General features: G+C 35.3%; 1 protein-coding gene across 2 annotated transcripts in view; it reads left to right on the forward strand.

The window, feature by feature from the left end:
* KPNA4 (karyopherin subunit alpha 4) overlaps positions 1-23,177 on the forward strand; it is a 66,287-nt gene that overhangs the window by 2,552 nt on the left and 40,558 nt on the right. Inside the window, exon 2 of one of the 2 annotated variants that reach the window (XM_079155552.1) lies at positions 1,462-1,535. The exons of the other annotated variant lie outside the window; for it this stretch is intronic. The gene's annotated coding sequence lies outside the window, so the exon portion shown is untranslated. The remainder of the gene's footprint in view (positions 1-1,461; positions 1,536-23,177) is intronic. 2 annotated transcript variants of the gene reach the window in all.

A 23,177-nucleotide genomic window follows, 5' to 3' on the forward strand; every position in this document is an offset into this window, starting at 1 on the left:
ATATGTAATTAAACAACTGTAACCCAGATGTGGTACAGGCCTATAGTCCAGCTACTTGGGAGGCTAAGGTGGAAGGATTGCTTTAACCTATGCTTTAGAGACCAGCTGGGCAACACACAAGGCCCACCTCAAAACACAAAAAACTAAACAAACCAAAAAAGTCCCACTGTGGGTACATGTTGGGCAGATATTTTGAGAAGTTCATCGTGAGTGACCTCTGATGACTGATATCTCTACGTGTATATTAGGCATAGGACTATATTTTATTTTTCACCTGAGAAAATGATGTATTACTGAAATGGAGAGTCATACTTTCTCCTCTCTGTGTCTTGTTCAAAATCAATTCTACTGAGTTGGGATCGTAGAGCACTTGCCTAGCATTCGTGAGTCCTTAGGATTGATACTCAACCACACAAAGAACAACCTATAAAATCCCATATACTTGTAATGAGATAGAAACATTTTTTAAAATTCTTTTTGTGAACATTGTGAACATCTATTTTGTGTATTTGTTAATTGTATATGTTCTTGTATCTCTCAAAACATGTTATGCCCATTTTCTCCCCCTCCCAATATGGTTACATACATAATGAATGTAGGATGCAACAAATTTGAAAATAATTGCATTTTGGTTTAAGTATTAAAATGACATCTGTTTCATTGGGAAGTCTTTGGAAAGAAGTATGAACCAGTGCTGCACAATGAATTTTAACTTGGTATATCCAAAAATACCATTATAACATGTGATCTATGTAAAAAAAAATCAATATTTTATATTATCCTAAGTTTTCAGAATTCCATTTGTATTGGAAAATCTCTTTTGGAGTAGCTGCATTTCATGTGGCTAGTGGCTACCTTATTGGACAACATAGATAGGTTTATATAGAGAATGGAGGGTATAGCATATAGCATGAGGTAATTATAGCATTTGGGGGTTTGATCTAACAATTTTCTTGATTAATGAATAGTACAGAGTGCTAGAGTTTGTTATTCTGATCTTTAACTTTTTATGTGATAATGGAGGAAATGACTTAATAGCCTTAGGGTTTTTTCATCTGTAAAACTAGAGGTATTTGACATCTGCTTCATGAGTGTTTTGAAAATTGATAGGTTAATGTTAGGGAAATGGCCTGGCAATTCTCTGAGCATTTTATCATCTTCAGCTTTTCTTTTTGGGATAGAGAAAGGACTTAATAGGATTAAATGTAATTGATTCTCTACCTTATTTGCAGTTGGCTCTGTTTTTTCTCTGTGTGTGTATGTATAACTTAAGTTGCACTAAACTTTGCTACATTAAACAGTTACTGGGGAATGCTTTTTAACAGAGGGGCATGCGATTGCTCATTGAAGAATACTATGGGCAACAGGGAATTAGTGACCTTTCTACAGTCATAATTTTTGAGTGTTAGAAGTTGAAACTGATTCATAGCTTTCAATCTGATATTCGTTACTCCCTTTCAGTATACCATTCTGGCTCCTCCAAAATATGATCATGCTAACTTTCTTGGAACACAAAAGCATCAAAGGAAATATATGTGAGTATCCATTTGAAATAATTTTCAGGAATTGTCAGATAATATCCACCAGTGCTTGTTTTCTTCCCTGCAGTGTGGTAGAGGATCACCGCTTTGGAATAGTAACTATAGAGAGGGTGAACAATTGTTGTGCTTGGAATTGAACCCAGGGCCTTGTATTTGCTAGACAAGTGTTTTACCACTGATCTGTACGCATCTCCAGCCCTAGATAGGGTAAACAGTACAACACAGGAAATGGTTAGTAATGAAACTTGCAATAAGAAATTAATCAGGATAAAACTAAGTTCATCCAGCTTATGCTTTTAAAGTAGAGGGGACTTCTTTTGTAGAGAAAACCTGCAAAGTTTCTATAAAAGTTCTGAGCGTAAACATATGTTAGAAAAATAATTAGATCTTTTGTAAAGAATGTACTCTGAAATAAAAGAATATTAAAATGCTACATATTGTGATTGTCCACACAACATAAACAATGAAGTCAGCTGGAATATTTTTTTAAAAAATGCTTGGTAGACAAGAGTTTAATAAAATTAATCAGCTGTTTTGTTTTTTGGAAATAGCCTTGATGTTTGTTTGTTGAAGTGTACAGAGTGAAAAGCATTGTTAAGCTATTAAGTCTTGTTAACTTTTAGAGACTGACCTTTCTCATCACAAATCTTGGAACATATTTACTGTACTTAAAATAACTACTGTCTAATTTTTAATATAATAGTCCAAGCATGTGATGATATGAAATCTGATGGAAATATAGTTAAAAATTAAACAATTATTTTTGTGCTTTCTGCTAGTTTCCTGATTTCTAAGATGATCAATTTCAGAAATGTTTCATTGATAATTTTTTAGTAATATCAAGATGTCATTGTTTTTCATAGTTACTAGTATGTCAAGTAGAAGTGTAGGAGTGAATTCGGTTTAAAAGAAGGAAAAAAATGCAGTTTTTTTTTTGTTTTGTGGTGCTGAGGATTGAACCCAGATCTTTGTGCTTCCTAGCATTGGTAGTTTTTAAACACTGATACCTAATCACTGTTATAGGTGTGGTTCCTTAAAATATTTTTAGATGTTATCTGGAGCAGCATTCAACTACTTGAGGCCTATAAAGATGAAATGAGAGTGTGTCATCAAATTTTAACCTTGTTTGCTGATTTTGGTATTTTCTGGTTTAGTTTTAGAACAGGGAGGTTGAAAGGAATTTTTTGAGCACCTTCTGTATATGCTTTTAATTGTATTCTCATTTCTTTCAGTCATAAAAATAGGAATTATTGAGTTTTTTGTTTGTTTGATACTGGAGATTGAACCCAGGGCTGCTTTCACCACTGAGTGACATCCCCAGCCCTTTTTTATTTATTTATTTTTAATTTTTAGCTTTTTTTTTTTTTTTTTTTTTTTTTCCTTTTTTTTTGTACCTGGATTGAATCCTGAGGCACTTAACCACTGAGCCACTTCACCAGCCCCCCTCCTTTTTTTTTTAATTTTTTTTTTTTTTTTTTTTAATTTAGAGACAGGGTCTCATTAAGTTGCTGAAGCTGACCTCAAACTTGCTGGCCTCCTGCCTTAGCTTCCTGAGTAGCTACTGCCTTTATTGAGTGCATGTTAAAGAAGAAACTCTTGTGCATTTGTCTTAATAGCACAACATTTAAAGAAATAATTTTAACTCAGGTATGCCAAAGTCTATACTTTTTATGCTATATTGTACTACTTCCCTTTAACTTTTCTCAGCCTTAATGCAAATCTCAAATTTTATTAAAAGATTTTATGTTAAAGCACCTAGCACAGTTTATGGGAGTATAAGAGATATTCACTAAGTATTTTTTTTCCCTAGAGATTTTTGTAAAATTGTGTATCATTTGTGAACTTTAAATACTAGAGGTCACAATCTATTTTCTATGCTTTCTATTTAGATTTGCTAAAAGACAGGCTTGGAGGAGGAGACAATCTTTGATTGACACGAACAAAATAAGGACAATATATGTCATTGTAAAGGCCTTTGTTCAGAAGTTTTCAAAGGTTTTGGGGCTCAAGACTTATTAAAGATGGATTTTTATTGATATTTTACATTTTAAAAATCAAAAATTTTTAAGCGTATTGCTTTTTAAAAATTTTTATTTTGAAGCAGGTTCTCACTAAGTTGCTTAGGGTCTTGCTAAGTTGCTGAGGCTCATCTGGAACTTGTGATCCTCATACCTCAGCCTTCCGAGCTGCTGAGATTACAGGTGTGCACGAATGTGCCTGGCTCTCAAATCTGGTTCTGAATTCAGTCTTTTGTGCTACACCATTTGGTTGAAGAATAAAGAATATCCACCTTCATACAGATAGGCATTTGAAAACAAAATCACCTTTTCAGGATATTTATGGAGATTGACTTTTTTAAAATATTTTTTAGTTGTAGGTGGACACCTTTATTTATTCATTTTTATGTGGTGCTGAGGATTGAACCCAGTGCCTCACATATGCCAGGCAAGGGCTCTACCAGTGAGCCACAGCTCCAATCCCAAGATTATATTTTTGATTGTACACAAATGCTAGTGTATACAAATGGTAACCTCCTGAAGATTCGTTGCAGTGTGGATCAATAAACTTTTCTTACTGTTACATCAAAATCCACTTCCAATGAATCTTAACTGCCTGATTTTTTTGATATCTTTTGGGTTATTTGGAATACATTATGTCACTGACAAAAGAGAAAAAGCTGGTTATGTAGATCTTCCAAATGCTGACACATTATACAGTGAAATAATTCACAGTTATTCACCTCACAGTTCAGAAAAGTATTGAGTATTGCAGATCTGTCAAACCTGCAGTGGTAGACACAGTTTTTTAAAATTCAAATTTTCACTTGAAAGCTCAAATTTTATCATTAGCAGAAAATACTGATACTAGAGATGATTTTCCTTTCAACCACTTTGCTCATTTTTGTGGAAACATCTGCCAGGTACCAAGTCTGAATGACCATAGTTTCTCTTTTTTTCAAGTAAAAGTGGTTTCTGAAAAAAGTGGCTAGTTCACTTCACAACTCAAACACACAAGTACTTTTTCCTTGAGACAGTCATCCAACTGTAGAAGTTATGTTGCAGAAGAGATTTATGTATAATCCCTGGTTTATCTTACAAATTGGAAGGAAAAGACAAGTATTTAGTAAAAGTTGTTAATTTTTATTGGTTCATTAAGGACATTCTTAAGTGAGTTGATTTTTTTACAAACTTTTCTAACTGAAATAATAGACACTATTACAACTTGGTGCTATTGCATTGCCTTAATTCATGCTAAAGTACTTACAGTTTTTCCTTCTTTGCATTAATACAGATGTTAACACGTGTGTATTCACACACATACAGAATAAGTATTATTAGCATTTTTGGGAAAATAGTTTGACTCTGTGAAAATGTGCTAGGGCCCCCCTATATAAGGACCCTGGACCATACTTTGAGAACCACTGTTTTAGTTTATCGACATTGCTTCTGTTACAGATGACTATCACTTTTAATTAATGTGGGCTCTTAAAAGACTTTATAGGATAGGGATTAAAAGAGTATGGACTATGGAGTCACTTAGACCTGGATTTGAACCCTGGTTCCTCCATTTAAAAGTTATAAAGATTAATGTCTCTAATCTCTCTAATGGAAACGCTCATTATATTACAAGAATATCTGGAATTGGGTTCATTATTGATCAGTTATTTTATCAGGCATCCTAAAATAGTTATTTACATTTTTCCTCTTAATGTCTTAAATACTTTTTCCTAATTCCCTTTTGATTGCTAGCTTTTGTAACAGTGTTATCTTAAAAATGATGAAAAGCTTAAGACTAATAAACTAATTCGAAACTTACGAAACATAATCGACATCATTAGTAATTAGGGAAATACAGATCAAAACCGTGAAATACCACTTAATGCCCGCTAGGGTGACAATTCACAAAAGGAAAACAGTAAGCTTTGAGAATCTGGAGAAAATGGTATCCTCACACTTGGTTATGGAAATATAAAATTGTGTAGCTGCAGTCTAGGGTTGGATCAGTAGTAGAGTGCTTGCCTGGCATGCCCAAGATGCTGAATTTGATCTCTAGCACCATAAATAAAATTAAATGAAGGCACAGCTTCTTTGAAATGTAGTTTGGCAGTTCTTCAGAAAGTCAACTGTTAACTTGTAACCCAATAGTGTCACTCCTAGATATCAAGGAGAATTGAAAACATTTTTCTGTGAGAAAAACTCATATGTGAATGTTCATAGCAGGTCTATCTATAATAGCCAAGATAAAGAAGCAACCCAAATATCCATCAATTGATGAATGGATAAATAAAATGTGAAATAGCCATACAATGGAGTATTATCCTGGTATAAAAAGAAATGAAGTAGTGATACATGCAGCAGTATGGATGTACCTTGAAAACATTATGCTGCTTGTAAGAAGCCAGTCACAAAAGATCTATAATTCTATAATTCTGTGCATATGTGAAAAGAGGAGAAAACTCCTCCTGTCTCCAAGCTGTTTTTCCTACTCTGCACTCATCAGTCACTCAACATAGTACTTTGTACACCAGATATTTAGGGGAGGTTTTTCACACATGAAGCAAGGTTTAGTTCTTTAGTAAGGTGCTGGCTGGGTGTCCTCCAATTCAGTTCTAACATTGTGACACTGTTTACTCAAAGGTAGCATCAGATCACAGGTTGTGGGCTCATTTCCATAAGACTGTTCTTCACTTTCAGATGCTAGTTGGAAGCATAGGTTGTTGTAGCCTTGCTATAAATTAGTATTTCCATGACCCCCTCCTGATTCAGTTAATTTGCAAGAGCAGCTCTAAGGGCTGAGGGACACAGTTTACTTAAAGATATTACAAAGGATGTAGATCAACAGCCTGATGAGCAAGGTATATGGAAAGTGACCCAGAACTGCCACGCCTTTTCCCAGTGTGCCACCCTTTAGGTACCACCACATGTTCAACTAGCTGGAAGCACAACAAACGAGTTTTTTTGTTGTTGTTGTTTTGTTTTGTATTTTCTTTTTTGGTGGGGCGAATGAAGCTTCAGTACATAGACATGATTGATTAATCACTGGCCATTGGTTACCAGTTAACCTTCCCCCTTCTGCCCCAGAGATTGAGAGTTAAGGCTGAAAAAGTCCCTGCTGTCTCATCTTACTTTGGTATTTCAGTTGACTGATCCATTCTGGGGTCCTTCAGCCACTAGTCATCTCAGTAAGCATACTAAAGACACTTGTATATGTTTATTTTCTTGTGGTGCTGGGGATTGAACTCAGGGCCTTATACCTAAAGACACTTTTTGTCCCTTCAGAAATTCCAAGTGTTGCCAGATGTGGTGGTACACACCATTGCTTGGGAGGCTGAAGCAGGAGATTTGCAAGTTCAAAGCCAATCTCAGCAAATTATTTAGGCCCTACGCAACTTAGACCCTGTTGCAAAGTAAAATATAAAAAGAGCTGGGTATATGTTTCAGTGGTTAAGCACCCCTGAGTACAATCCCTGGTACCAAAAAAAAAAAAAGAAAGAAAGAAAGAAAAAAAAGATATTCTAAGGGATTCTAGGAGCCATGTGTCAGAGGGTCAAATATATATTTCATCAAATTATAATATTAAATGCCTGGGATGGATAAGTCCATAAAGACAGATAATAAATTAGTGGTTACCAAGGGTTAGAACAAAGGGAAATTGAAGAATGACTGCTAATGAGCATGGGACTGTTTTTGATGATCAGAGTCATCTGGAGTTAGTGGTAATCAATGCACAACTTTGTGAATATACTAAAAACTAGTGTTGTACTCTTTAACTGTATGGTAAGTTACATTTCATAATGCTGTTGTGATAGTAGTTTAATTAAGAGAAATGAGTTGGGGCTGTGACAGCTTTCCAGTACCTGAGGGTCACATTTGGACTCATCCGGGCAGCTCTTTTTCACTGACTTCCCCTTATTCTCTTCCCTGTTTTGAAACCGTTTGTTCAGCAAATAATTATTCAGCATTGTGTCCAAGGTTCTGTTGTAAGCAGTAAGGACAGAGCAGTGAATACACAGGCTAAGTTCCTATTCTAGCAGGTCAAGATCTCTCAGATCCCTGGCCTGAAGACCCTGTAGGGACCATAGGTTGTAGTAGATCACTTATTTTTTATTTCTAACTTAAATTATATACTTTAAGATTAAAGAGAAAAGAAATCCTAAATATTTTGTGTCTGATAACTCTTTGAGATTTGTGGAAAAGCTTGATTTTTAGACTTAGACTTGTATCTCATTAGCTATATGCCTTGAGGAAAGTTTAATATTCTTTTCAGCTTCTATTTCTGCATCTATAAAATTAAAATTCTATCTTAGTGGGTATTTGTTTTGAATTAGTCTTTTGGTAATACAAGAAACATAGCTTTAGGGCTGGGGATATAGCTCAGTTGGTAGAGTGCTTGCCTTGCAAGCACAAGGCCCTGGGTTCAATCCCCAGCACTGCAAAAAAAAAAAAAAAAAAAGAATCCAATTAGAAACATAGCTTTATTCGGACTAGGTCAAAGATAGGATGTTAGGAAAGTTAAAGGGCCAGTTCTGAAATTATACAAAATATTTCTGATAGGATCGGCTTTGTATTGTCAGCTACTAAGGCTTATTTTTTCCTAACTACTACTATCTTAGACTTTATGTAATTCTGTGTTGTTACCAAAAGAGAAAATCTGAGCAAATAAGTTCTGCCTAAGGTAAAGCAAGTTTGCTTTTTGGTTGATTTTTTTTTTTTTTTCCTTTAAGCTGCTGGTCTGCTTGTGGATTGACTTTTCCTGGGTTAGGTACTTTCCTGCATTCCAGCACCAGTCATCTGTGGTGTGGAGAAGGGTGTCACATAGCAGGGAACATCCTTTGCTTCCTCAGAGCATCCCCTAGAAAGAGTTTTGTTTTAGACAAGCTTGTAAGTGTAACATTATTTAGTGAATGTCATTTTCATTCATTTTTTTTCTGTTAACTTTCTTCTCATTGTTACAATCTGGAGTAAATTGTTAATATCTCCTTGTCTCACAGCCAAAACTGTTGCCTTGTTTCTGCTATTGCTGTTTTCCAATTCATAAATAACCAGTGTGGTTCTTCTAAAAATAAAGTATGTTAGGGCTAGGGATGTAACTCACTTACTTATCATGAGCAGGACCCTGATTTCAATCCGCAGCACCATCAAAAACAAAACAAAAGTAAAATCATGCCCCTCCTCTGCTTCTGTAGCTTCCCAACATATTTAACTTCCGGAACTCCTTACCGAGACCTCCAAAGTCTTGCCAAATTTGGTCCTTGTCTACTTCTCCTACCTCTTTGGCTTTACTTGTCTTCCTTAACTACTATACTATTTATCTTCCAATTCCTCTAACTCTTACACATCAATGGCCCACTTCTTCCGGCCCTTCATACATGCTGTCAGAATTCCTCTCATCCTCACCCCCTTTTGTCTGCTTCCAGGATTATTTCTCATCCCCTGAATCACAGCTACAGGGTCATTTACTCATAGGGTCTATAAATAAGCTAACTGAAAGTTAAAGCCACCTGACTTTTCCCTTAAGGATAATTTATGTACAGGGTGCTGTGGTGCATACCTGTTATCCCAGCAACTCAGGAGACTTAGTTCAAAGCAAAATCTTGGCAACTTAATGAGATACTGTCTCAAAAGAAATAATGAAAAGGGTTGGAGGTGTAGCTCTGTGGTAAAGCACCTTGGGTTCAATTCCTCAATTCCCAGTACTAGAGCAGGGAAAAAAAAATGACATAATGTTTCTCCCTTCAGACTACAAGCTTCCTGAAGATTGTGAATCTTTTCTGTTTTGTACACTACTCTTTTCTTCTTTTTCTTTCTTATTTATTTATTTATTTATTATTTTTTTTGAGATGGGGTCTTACTATGTTATGTTGTCCAGGCTAGCCTCAAATTCTTGGGCTCAAGCCATCCTGCTTCAGCTTCCTGAGTACCTGGGACTATAGGTGCACATCACCATGCCTGGCATATGGTTGGCATTTATGTAAATATTTGAGGGAATTAAATAAATTTGTTTTTAAAAGAGAGGATGAAAAACATGAATATTTTGCTTAAAATTAGCAATTAAATGAGAATTTTTAAGTCAAGTTCATTTTTCTCTTCATTTTTAGTAATGTATGGTAATTTAAATTTTTTTAGAAAAATGAAAATATTCTCACTTATTAATCTTTTGGAATGCTTCCGTTTCTTTTCCCCAAGATATTTGAACTAATTTGGGTTCTCATGAGAGTAACTAATTACCATTAGAACACAGCAATGTTTCTCTACCTTAGTACTATTAACTTTTGGTGCCAGATAATTTGTTGGTGGAGGGGGCTGTGTGTAGTACTTTGTAGGATGTTTGACAGTGTTCATGGCCTTTTATCTACTAGCACATACTTCCCCCTCTCAGTTACAACAAATAAAATGGTCTCCAGAATTTGCCAAATGTCCTCTAAGTGGCAAAATCACCTTAAATGAGGACTATTAAAATGTAGTTACTTAGGTAAACTTCACAGAATATCACTGTCATTTTTCAACTGAGGTACCTTCAGTGGTTTCCAATTGTCTCTTAAGTGACTGTCAAATTTTCTTTGTAGACTAGGAATTTCAAATTCTTAGTTCAATTTAGGAGACATTTAAGTGTGTGATACGTAAATGCTAGTGAAACTATGAACACTAAATTAAATCTTTTAGTTTATAACTCTCTAGCCATGTAACTTCATCTCTGATTCTCCTTCCACTTAAGGCAAGGGAACCTATTTCACACTTTAACATTTGATTTTGCTTTAGTTTTATCTTAAATTTTGTTTGGTCTCTACTAGAAATACCTTCTAGTCTAGCATTTACCTTTTCATTAGTTATTTATGCCTTCTGGTTGAACTTAAGCCTCTGGGCCTTGGTTAAATTTTTGCTGATCATAACAATTCATATTGATCACTTCTTTATTGAATTATTAATTATTTTATGTGTTTACATTTTGATATTTTTTCCATGTAAGGTAGTCATTTTATTTGTCAGTTTTTGTTTAAGAGAGAAAAGAGTTGTAATAGGAGATGTATGGTTTGTTTGCTAACAAAGTGGCAATGAAATGGATTAATTCCTAAAACACACAACCTGTCGAGATTAAATCATTAAGAAATAAAAAACTCTGATCCAGACTAGTAGGAAGATTGTATCAGTAGTTTAAAAATTTCCCAATGGAAAAAAACTTAGGACCTGATAGTGTCAGTGATGAATTCTATCAAACATTTGAGAATTCTTGAAGAACTGACACCAGTCTTACTGAGACTTCCAAAAATTTGAAGAGGAGAAACTAGTCCAAAATCATATTATGAGATTGCCAAAACCAGAAAAAGACAATGTAAGAAAATCACAGACCACTATCCATGATGAATATAGATATAGAACTCCTCACTGACTTCCACAGCACTTTAGAAGGATCACTCACTGTGACCTAGTAGAATTTATCTCTGGGTTTCAAAGATTGTTTAACAGATGAAAATCAGCCAATGTAATACATGCAGAACATTAACAGAATGAGAGACAAAATCCACATGATCATATTACTTGATGCAAAAAATAGTCTTTGACAAAATTCAGGACCCTTTCGTGATAAAAGCACTCAACAAATTACTAATAGAATTTTCTCAACATAATCAAGGTCACATGTGAAAAATAGGCCATCATAATTTAGTGGTGAAAAACTGACAGCTTTTTTGGCGGTTGAGTGGTAACTGGGGATTGAACCCAGAAGTGCCTACAACAGAGCCCTTCTTATTTTTTTTCTTTGAGACAGGGTCTCACTCAGTTACTTAGGGCCTCACTAAGTTGCTACTTTTGATTAGGTTTGCACCACCATGCCTAGCTGACAGCTTTTCTTCTAACATCAGAAACAAGGCAAGAATGCCCACTTTCACCACTTCTATTCAACATAGCATTGGAGGTGTTAGCTAGAGAACCAGGCAAGAGAAAGAAATAGAAATAAAATTTATCTCTGTTCACAGGCAACATGATTTTAGAAAATCCTTGAGTCCATACACACAAGAAAACCTATTAGTATTAATAAAAAAAAAAAAAAATCAGAGTTCCTGTATACAAAACAACATACAAAAACTAGTTGTAGGGGAGAGAGGAGGAAATAGAAAGGGAAGGTAAAGAAGAATGAGATTGATCAGATTATGTACATGTGCAAATATGGCATAATAAATTCAATTATGTATAATTATAATGCATCAGTAAAAATGTAAGTTGTATTTCTGTATGCTAACAGAAACCATCTAAAAAGAAAGTTAAAAATAATCCCCTTTATAATAGCATCAAAAAAGAATAAAATACTTCAGAACAAACTTAGCCAAAAAGGTAAGATTTACACACTGAGACGTATAAAACATTGCTGAAAGAAATAAAAGATGACACAAATAAATGGAAAAATATCCAATATTGATGGAATGGAAGACTTTAATATTATTAAAACACTCATATTTCCCAAAGCAACCTACAGATTCAGTACAATCCCTATTCAAAGCACAGTAACATTTACTTTTTTTTAACAGAAGTAGAAAAGTGATCCTAAAATTCATAAGGTACCAAAAAGGACTCCAAAAAGGCAAAACAGTCTTGAGAAAGAAGAATAACGCTAGAGATCTCATACATCTTGACTACAAAATATTACAAAGCTACAGTGATCAAAACAGTATGGTATATTCATAAAGACATACATAAAGACCTGTGAAACAGAATAGAGAACCTAGAAATGAACATTCCACTTAGACAGTAAAATGATCTTTGACCAAGATGTAAAACTACTTGTTGGGGAAAAGTATATTTTGGACTATACATTTGTCTTTTCAACAAATCGTAGGAAGAAAACTTGATATCCATATGCAAAAGAATGAACTTATATCGTACACAAAAATTTACTCTTAGACATAAAATCTGAAACTAGAAAACATGGGGGGAGTTTTCATTGGTCTTGGTAATGATTTCTTGGATGTGCCATAAAAAGCAAGCATTTTTTGTGGTTTTTGTTTATTTGGGGGGGGCTTATAAATAACAAATTTATTTCTCATAGATCTGGAGGCTGGGAAGTCCAAAATCAAGGCACAGATTGAGTTTCTGTTAAAGGCCCACTTCCTGAATCATGGATGGTTGTATTCTCATCGTAACCTCACAGGTTAGAAGGCCAGGGAGTTTTCTGGCGTCTCTTTTAGAATGCTCTCATCCCATTCATGGGAGCTCTGAAAAAGCAAATATTTTATAGAAAAGAAAAACAAAACTATTAGCTGTGTACAATGGTATGTGCCTAGTCTGTTACTTGGAAGGCTATGATGGGAGGATCATTTGGCACCTAGGAATAAGACAGCCTGGGCAATATAGTGAGACCCCATCTCAAAAACAAAAGGCTATTAAAATAGAAATAGTCAAATGGTACTTCATCAAAATAAAAAGGAAACCATCAAGAGAATGGAGAGGACTGGGGAGATAGCTCAGTTGGTAGAGTGCAAGGCCCTGGGTTCAATCCCCAGCACCAAAAAAAAAAAAAAAAAAAAAAAAAGAGAGAGAGAGAGAGAGAGAGAATGGAGAGATATCCTGTGGTATGGGGGAAAATATAGGCAAATGGTGTATCTGATCAGGGGTTATTATCCAGAATATGTAAAGAACTTAAACTCAACAACAGCAAAACCCAAACAGCCTTATTTTAAACTAGGCAAAGAACTTTAGACATTTCTCCAAAGAAAATATACAAATAACCAACAAGCACATGAAAAAGGTGCTTGACGTTATTTGGGAGATGCCAATGAAAATCTCACTGAGATACCACGTCTGGCCCATTAGAAAACCACTGTAAAAAGCAGAAAATAGTTGGTGAAGATGCTGAGAAATCGGAATCCTTGTGCACTGTTGGTGAGAAAGTAAAATGGTTTATCTACTATAGAAAACAATTTGGTGTTACTCAGAAAATTATAAACAGAACTGGGTGTGGTTGCACTTGTCTGTAATCCGAGATATTTGGGATGCTGAGGCAGGAGGATTGCAAGTGTGAAGCCAGCCTGGGTCATTTAGCAAGACCCTGTCTCAAAATAGAATTTAAAAAGGGTTGGAAATGTAATTCAGTGGTAGAACAACTTACCTCACATGCACAAGGCCCTGTGTTTATACCGAAACTAAATATAGAATTATATGTTCTAGCAATTTCACTTCCAGGTATATAACCAAATGAATAGAAAGCAGGAACTCAGAGATATGTGTACCCTATGTTTATAGCAGCATTATTCACAACATTCAAAAGATGAAAGCAATCCCAGTGTCCTTTGATGGATAAATGAATAAACAAAATAACTGTGTGTGTGCGTGTGTGTGAGTGCGCGCATGCGTACGTGTGCGTGTGTGTGGGTTTGCGTAATTATGTAATTTAAAAAAAGACATAGTATGATTTCACTTAAGTATCTAGAATAGTCAAATGCATAGAAACAAAGAGTAGAATTATGGTTGCCAGGAGCTGGGGAAATGGAGAAGTAGAGAGTAGTTGCTTAGGTATATGGTTTTAGTTTTGTCAGATGAAAAGTGTTTTGGAGACTGGATGTGCAATAGTATGATTGTTCTTTATACTACTGAACTATACACTTGAAAATTGTTAAGATAGTAAAGTTTTATGTTTTGTGTTTTTTACTACAATTTAAAAAAATTTTAAATGGGAAAGATAATACATTTTATGTTACGTTTATTTTACATTTAACATAACTCTGATAACTCCAAATGCTGTTGAAGATCAGGAATTCTCATTCATTGCTGGTTCCCTGGTTTCCTAGACCAAATGAAAGGCCACTTGAGAAGACACTGTGGCAGTTTTCTTATAAAACTGAGTGTACTCTTACCATATAATCTAGTAGTTGTATACCTTGGTAGTAACTCAGACCCAAACAATTTGAAAATTTATGTTCTCGCATGGTAACTTTATTTAAAATTGCCAAAACTTGGAAGCTCCCAGGATGTTCTTCAGTAGGTAAATGGATAAATAAACTGTGGTACATCCAGACAATGGAATATTATCCAGCACTAAGAAGAAATGAGCTACTGAGCCATGTTAACCATGGAGGAACCTTCACTGCATATTACTAAATAAAAGAAGCCAATCCAAAAAGGCTACATGCTACACAATTCCAGTTATATGATGATCTGGAAAAGGCAAAACATTAAAATTTGCAATCAGTGATTGTGAAGGGTTTGCTTTAGGGCAGAACACATGGGGTTCTTAGGGCAGTGAAAATACTGATACTATAATGGTGGTTGTATCATTACACATTTGTAAAAATACATAGAATATATACCAAAAGTGAATTCTTAACATAAACTATCACTTTGGGGGATAATGATGTGTAAATGTAGGTTCATCAGTTGTAACAAATATACCATTCTGGTAACAAAGTTAATAAGAGGCTTTAGGGGAGAGTGTGGAGAGTATATAGAAATAATCTATACTTTCCACTCTTTGCCATATGTATGGCATGATACCATATTTGTAAAAAATTGAAATTATAAAACTATCATAGGTGATACACAGCAAAAACACCCATGAGAATTAATCAAATTCAGTTGCTTCTGGGTAGGAAAAAAGGCATGAATAGGGTTGCCAGTGAAGTGAGATTTTAGCAGCCTTTATAACACTTTTAACATTTTCATTTCTTTCAAAAATAACAAATAATAATGATCTGTATTAAAGCATGAATGTTGGGCTGCGGTTGGAACTCAGTGGGTAAGTGCTTGCCAAGCATGGATAAAGTCCTGGGTTTGATCCCTGGCGATAAACACATACAAAACCAAAGTATCAGTGTTGTGAATTTTTTCCTTTTTCTATATTTGACATATTTCCTCATTGAAGTTTTTTAAAATTTAGGTCAATTTTAGAGAAGCAGTTACCTTGGGAATGTTTATGTTAAAATGTAGTCTACTGCATTGGCTGCATTGATAAATGGAACCCTTATGGCCCCTTAACACAAATTTAGTTAAAGGCTTGCCCTAGTAATACCATGACTTCTTCAGAAGTGGAACTGCTTGAATGTGGCTCAGAGAGAACAAGGAAGGCCTTGGTAGTTGGTTTGGTTTTGTTTTAGAGAAATTTTAATGTTTTCTTAATACGAGCATTTAGTTTTAGTTCTGTAACTTGCTCTGGTGAAATACTATAGCAAATAAATAAGATGTAGGTTAGAAGCACTAGATCTTGAGTAATACAGTTAAGCTTGTTGAGTGCCCAGATATGGAATAAATAGTAATAGAAACATCAGGATTCATAGTGGATGGGGGAAGGGAGTATTAGAATCTGATTCTTTGATGATAATTAACTGCATAAAATTTATATATATTTAGTAATTCAGTGGTCCTCAGTTGACATTTGGTCCATCATTAGCACTTGACATAATTAATTATGCTCCCTTGGAAAATAATTTTTTCACTTGGTTCTAGATTCCCACAGATTCCTGATGGTTTTCATTGTCACTCACTGACTGTTCATTGTTTAATCTTCTACTTCTTATTTTGCAGTGCCTACGGTTGTGCTCACTCTATAGGTAATCCAATTTTAAATATTTTTTCTAAACTGATAGTTTTCTAAGTTGATATTTTTAGTCCCAACCTTTCTTGAACTTCAGGTTCATTTGACTCCCTACCATTTCATTTTGATGTATTATAAGCATCTTGTACTTAGCATGTTGGAAAATGGTATTACCCACCAAATGTGCCCTGTCTCAGTAAATGGCACTTCCACTATAGTGCATTAACAAAATAATTCATTAATTTCCCTTTTAATAAAGATTTTTCTGTTGTTTTTTAAAAATTTTTTAAAAAATTTTATGGTTTTTTTTTTTTTTTTTTTTTTTTGGCCGGGGGGTAGGGGGGGTGGGGATGCTGCGGATTGAACCCAGGTGTGCTTAACCACTGAGCCACATCCCCAACCTTTTTTATATTTTATTTAGGTACAGGGTCTCACTGAGTTGCTAAATGCCTCAGTAATCTGTTGAGGCTGGCTTGAACTAGGGATCCTCCTGTCGCGGCCTCCCACATTGCTGAGATTACAGGTGTATGCCACTGTGCCTGGGAAAAAAACTAGTATTTTTAAACACTGAGAGAAAAACAACAACAGAAAAATATCTTATTTGAAGAGGCATGTAACAGATGCACACCTACAGTGAAAAACTAATGTGGTGTGGTAGAAAGAACATTTAGACTGGGTCCAGAATATCTGAGCCTTGGTATTCTTGTGGTAGTCACTGGGACTTAGTTCCTTTCTCTATAAATAACATGAAATAGACTAAATAGATTTCTCTTCTTCCCAGCTACAGAATCCTGTGATGCTCTTTGTATAAATATTTCCATAAGAAAAACAGGAATTTAAATTTATTATGTTCTTATAACATGGAAGGGAAGTAAGTGTTCCTTAGTCTCTCTTGATGTTCATACTTCATTTTTAACATTGTTTTACAAAACAGGAAAAATTATTTTTCTCATCTGAAAATGTACCACATCAGCAGAGAAATTAGATTCCATCAGCAATTGTGTAAAAGTTTGATTTGTATCGACTGATTTTATTTGGTTGTATTTCATTTTGTATCCTATTGTTCATCAGTCAGTCTGTCTGTCTTTTCTGGGAATCCAGCAAACCCAGGGCCTCTCACATGCTAGGGAAGCACTCTACCACTGAGGTACATCCCCAGCCCTTCCTCAGTAATGTTTCCCAGTATCTTTTCCCATTTGTTGAGGTTTGTTTTGGGAACCAGGGATTGAATCCAGGGGCGCTTAACCACTGAGCCACATCCCCAGCCCTTTTTTACATTTTATTTGGAGATAGGGTCTAGTGAAGTTGCTGAGGCTGGCTCTGAACTCATGATCCTCTTGTCTCAGCTTCCTGAGCTGCTGGGATTACAAGTGTGCACCACCTGCCCAGCTCCATTTGTTGATTTTTCTCACACACGCACACTTCTTATTTAATAGTTCTCTACTACTCACACTAGCTATTGAAAGCTCAGTAATTTCTATATCCTTTGGTATTACGTTATAATTTAAGGTGAGAGAAGTGTAAAATAGGAAAACACTGGGCAACTATATCAGAGTCACAAAATATCTTTTCATTGTTTGCGATTTTGAACTGACTTTTTTTCATGATTCTTACAGAAACTACACTACCTAATCTCTAGACCTTAACCTCCCAACCTCCCATCCTCTGCCTCCAATCCCTTTCTTCTTCCCCCTTTATTGCCTTTGTTCTTTGCATAAGCTCTTTAGCTGTGAATAAGCTTTTGGCCAGTTTGGTAGCTTTGGGGGATTCTAATTGGCAGTACTGCTTACTGAATCAGTGTAAATCATGTGAATACATACTGTTATATTTACAGGGAATGTGGAAAACATGCTGTCTAACATAAGGGGAAACTTAGGGGAAAAAAACTTATGTATTCCTTTCATAGGACCTCAGAAATGAAAGTCCTTTGTTTTAGATGGGGTTGTGACTTGTCAAGTATAATTTCTAATACCGCTTCTAAGGGATTTGTTTTTTGGAGTGAAAAACATGGGTAATTGTTGTCAGATCAAATGCATAAGGTGTTTTCTATCAATTCATTTATAACCTTTACTTTGGAGAAGAGAATGCTTTTCTTGCTCTGTAATAACGATTGCAAAGAGTTTATATGAGTAGCAATAGTCTTGATATTATGTTCTTACCAGTTTTAAATTGATTTATAAATTCATTAATAATCCTAAATTATCAAAGTCTCTAAATTTAATAAAATGTACTATAATGGAAGAACATTTAATAGTTTGCTTTAATGAAAAGAAGTTTGAGCTCATTATACCTCAATCCTGCTACTTTTTAGATGGAGGGGTTACTAATAAAAACTTTTTATAAACTTGAAATTCCTCTGCCCTTCCTAAGTCTGCTTTAATTTTATTGAGCAGTCTTTTAAGTAATACATCTTCTTGTGTGAGACATAGGACATAGATTTTTTAAATTAATGTTAGAATTTATTGCTTTTCTGTTATATGCAAAGCCCTTTTGTCTTGGTAATATAAGTTGAGTATCCCTTATCTGAAGTGCTTGGGACCAAAGTGTTTTCATATTTTCAAACTGGCATATACTTAGTGAGATATCTTGAGGATGGGACTCAAGTCTGAACACAAAATTCATATATATTTCATGTACCTCTTATACACATTCTGAAGGTAATTTTATATAATATTTTTAATGATTTTGTGCATGAAACAGTTTCATGATATGAAGGTTTTCACTTGTGGCATATGTCAACACTCAAAAAATTTCAGGATTTTTGCAGGGCAGTGGAGCAATAATCCCAGCAACTCATGAGGCTGAGGCAGGAGGATCACAAGTTCAAAGCCACCCTCTGCAACTTAGTGAGATTGTCTCAAAATAAAAAGTGGGGGTGTAGCTCAATAGTTAAGCACCCTTGGGTTCAATCCTGGGCACCAAAAAAAGTTTCCGATATTTGCAGCATTTTGAATTTTCAGATTAATGATGCTCAACTTGTATTCTCAAATTGACTTATTGTATATTTCATATGCATGGGGGACTGTGGCTTGATGGTTGATTTTGTTGACTTTGGGTTCTAATTCTGGCAGGCATTGGGCAAAGTCCTTTAATTTCTCTAAACCTCAGTTTGCTTATTTGTAAAAAGAAATAAAGATCTTCTTACTTCTTGAGGCTATAATGATTAAGAGAGTGGATGTTAAAACTCCTTTTCCATTTTTTTATTGGTGCATTACATTTATAGATAATAGGGTTCATTGTTACATACTCATACATGTATGTGACATAACAATATAATTTGGTCAGTATCATTCCCTAGTATTTCCCCTTTTGTTCTCTTCCTCCCCCATCCCTTTCCTCATCTTAACTTGGATTTTCATGAGATTCCCCTACTACCTTTCTTTTCCTTCTCTTTCAACTTCCACATGAGAAAATATACCCTTGACTTTGAGTTTAGCTTTATTTCACTTAACATAATGCTTTCAAGTTCAATCCAGTTTTCTACAATTGACACAATTCCATTCTTATGACTTCTTTACCCATTGGTTCATTAACAGCTATACTGGTTCCATAATTTGGCTTTTATGAATTTTGTGGCCATAAACATGGATATGACTGTTTCACTAGAGTATGCTGACTTTAATACTTGAGGATATATATTGAGGAATGGTGTAGCTGGGTCATATGGTAGTGACATTCCTCAATTTTTCAGAAACCTCTGTACTGATTTCCATAGTGGTTATACTAATCTCACAAACAGTGCAAGTGTTCCCCTTTTTCTCCACATCCTCTCTAGCATTTATTATTGTTTGTATTCTTGATGGCTGCCATTCTAATTGGAATGAGATGAAAACCCAGTGCAAGAAATAACTAGGCAGCATATCATTCAGGCAGTCACATAGATATTGCTGCTGATGGCTTTTAGTCAAGTTTATTGTGAAAATCAGGAGCAGAAAGCAAAGCAAAAGATTTGAAAAACTTGCTGTTTGACCCGAAAATGTGAGTAAAACTGAGGTTAAGGAATGAGCCACTAAAGAAATGCTAAAGACTGTTCTGAGACTGTACGAAGGATGCCTTGGGGGCATCTCAGAAACTGGCAAGACCACACCCATCTCAAACTCAAGGGTGTAAAAGTAAAAATTTTTTTGAAAAGAGACCAGTGGGTCATGGGCACTCTGCTTGCACAAGAGGGTCTAGGAAGTTGTTTCACTGTACTTAGCTGCGCAGGCACTCAGCCGGATGTAGCCTTGTTTCCTGAATTCCGGGCTACTGCTTGAGATGGTGACAGGCCTTGGTGTAAACCATGTTGGTGCTGGTTCTGCAGGAATGACTGATGCTAGAGTTTGGGGGTCATGGAGTCTTCCACTGAGATTTCAAAGGAAGACCTGGGAGACCAGGCAAAATGCAGCAGAGTTGGAGTCCCTGCAAGCTGCTCTTAATAGTGTGATGTGTGGAGATCCCCGAAATTAAGAAATGCCAGTACCATGGAACATCTGCTGAGGAAAATTGCAGGAATTAAGAAGAGACTAACCAATAAAGAGGCCATGTGGGCTGAAACCAGCAAAGTCATAAGGGCCAAGCTACACAAGTCCTTTGGAGAGAATATCACGGTGCCGATGTGCTCTGGTCTTGCTTTGGTCCCATCACTTCTTTCTATGCCCTTATTTTTCCCTTATGGAGTAGAAATGTTTACTCTGTGTCTTTATATTTTGGATACAGGTAACTTGCTTTGATTTTTTTTACAGGAATTCACATAGAGCTTGCCTTGGGTCTCAAAGGAGACTTTGGACTTGGACTTTGGGGCAGTGCTTGAACTATTAATACTATGGGGAATTTTGGAAATGGACTAAATGTATTTTTCATTTTGAAGATGGGCATGAGCTTTTGGGGACCAGGGGCAGGATGATATGATTTCAGTATTAGGTGTTCCCCAAAAGCTCATGTGTGAGATAATGCAAGAAAGTTGAGAGGTAAAGTGTGTTGTGATATCCTTAACCTAATGAGTACATTAATCTCCTGATAGGGATTAACTGTGTATAGTGACTGTAGCTGGAGGAGGTGGATCATTGGGAGTGTGCCTTTGGGGTATGTATTTTGTCCCTTGTGAGGAACACTCTCTGCTTCCTAGTGCCATGTTCCCAGCTGCTTTCCTCTGCCACACACTACTGCCATGATGTTCTTCCTAGTCTCAGACCCTGAGGAATGAAATTGGCCATATATGGACTGTGACCTCTGAAACCATAAGCCCCAAAATAAACTCTTTCCTCCTCTAGTTGTTCTTGTGGGTTATTTGGTCACATTAGTGAAAAAGCTGACTGACTAAAATGGGTGAATTTTGTTGAAGGCCTTCTCTGCATCTGTCAAGATGATCATGTGATTTTTGTCCTTAATTCAATTTATGTGGTGAATTACATTTATTGATTTGTGTACGTTTAGCCATTCATTTAACTATTCTTGAAACCCTGGAATGAAACCAAGTTGGCCATGTTATACAATCTTCTTAATATGTTGTTGAATGTGACTTGCTGGTATAAAGTATTCTTGTATCCAAGTTCATCTGGGATATTGGTCTGTAGTTTTTTTCCTTGATGTGTTCTCTGGTTTTGGTATTTGTGTGATACTGGCTTTATAAATGAATTTGGAAGTGTTCTACCCCTTAGAATAAGGGAATAATTTCATGGAATAATTTGAGAAACTTTGGCATTAGTTCTTTATAAAAGTCTGATAGTGTTCAGCTTGAGGATATATCTGGTCCTGGGCTTTAATTGATTGGAAGGCTTTTTATTACTGCATCTGTTTAATTGCTTGTTATTGGTTTGTTTAAGTTTTCTATGTCCTCTTGATTCAATGTTGGCAGGTCATATGTGCCTAGAAATGTATCCTTTTTTCTAGGTTTCTAGTTTCTTGGAGTAGAAGTTTTTAAAACAGTCCATAATTATCTTCTGAATTTCTGTGATGTCCGTGGTGATTTCTCCTTTTTCATCTTTGTATTTTAATTAGTTAATCTCTTTCTTTTGGTTATTTTGGTTGAAGGTTTCTCATTCTTATTTACCTTTTCAAAGAAACAATTGTTTCTTTTTTTTTTTTTTTTCATTTTCTGTTTCATGAATTTTAGCTCTGATCTTAATTCCCCTCTACTGGTTTTGGAATTGGTTCTTGTTTTCCAAGGGCCTCAAAATGTATCATTAGGTTATGTATTTGGGATCTTTCTGATTTTTCTTATGTGGGCACTCATAGCTATATGCTTTCCTCTTAGAACCACCTTCATAGTGTTCCAGAGGTTCTGGTATGTTATATTGCTATTTTTGTTTGATTTTAAGAATATTTTAACTTTCTCTTCTGATTTCTTCCATCACCCATTCATTTTTTAAAAGTGTGTAGTTTTGATTCAGTGTATTCACATAGTTTTTGTGGGTTTTTTTAACTTTGGTTGTTGCTTTCCAATTTTTATCTGTTATTATCAGATAAGATACAAGGAATATATATTGACTTTTTTTTTTTTATTTGCTAAGAGTTGCTTTGTGGCCTAAAATATGGTCTTTTTGGAGAAGTTTCCATGGGCAGCTGAGAAGAAAGTGCATCTAACTGTCGTTAGATGAAATATTTTATATCCTTTAAGTCCATTTGACTTGGAATGTTTTAGGTCTGAAGTGTTTATTGAAATTATGTCTGGATGACCCTTTACCTGTATGAAAGTGACCTTTTATGGTCTCTTCTGATTAATTTTGGCTTGAAGTATATTTTGTCAGATACGAGAGTAGCTACTCATTTGCTTGTTTGGGGGCTTCATTTGCTTGTTTCTGTCTTTTCACTTTCAGCCAGTGGATATCTTTTGTGTAAGATGAGTCTCTTGCAAACAACATATAGTTGGGTCTTGTTTTTAATCCAGTTGGCCAGCCTGTCTTTTAATTAGAGAGCTGAGACCATTGATTCAGTATTTACATATAGATTTTTATTAATTCCTGCTTTTGATTTATTTTATTTGGTCCTGTTACTTATTTGCTTAGGCATTCTTCAAATGAGATTTGTCCATTTGCAAGCTCTGGGATTTTGTTGATTTTTTGTTTGTTTGTATGTTTTAGTTTATTTTAATAGCAAACTTACAGGAATAGGACAGAAGACAGACATTAAAAACATGTA

This window comes from Sciurus vulgaris (genome assembly GCF_902686455.1).
Source record: "Sciurus vulgaris genome assembly, chromosome: 10".
Classification (NCBI taxonomy): domain Eukaryota; kingdom Metazoa; phylum Chordata; class Mammalia; order Rodentia; family Sciuridae; genus Sciurus; species Sciurus vulgaris.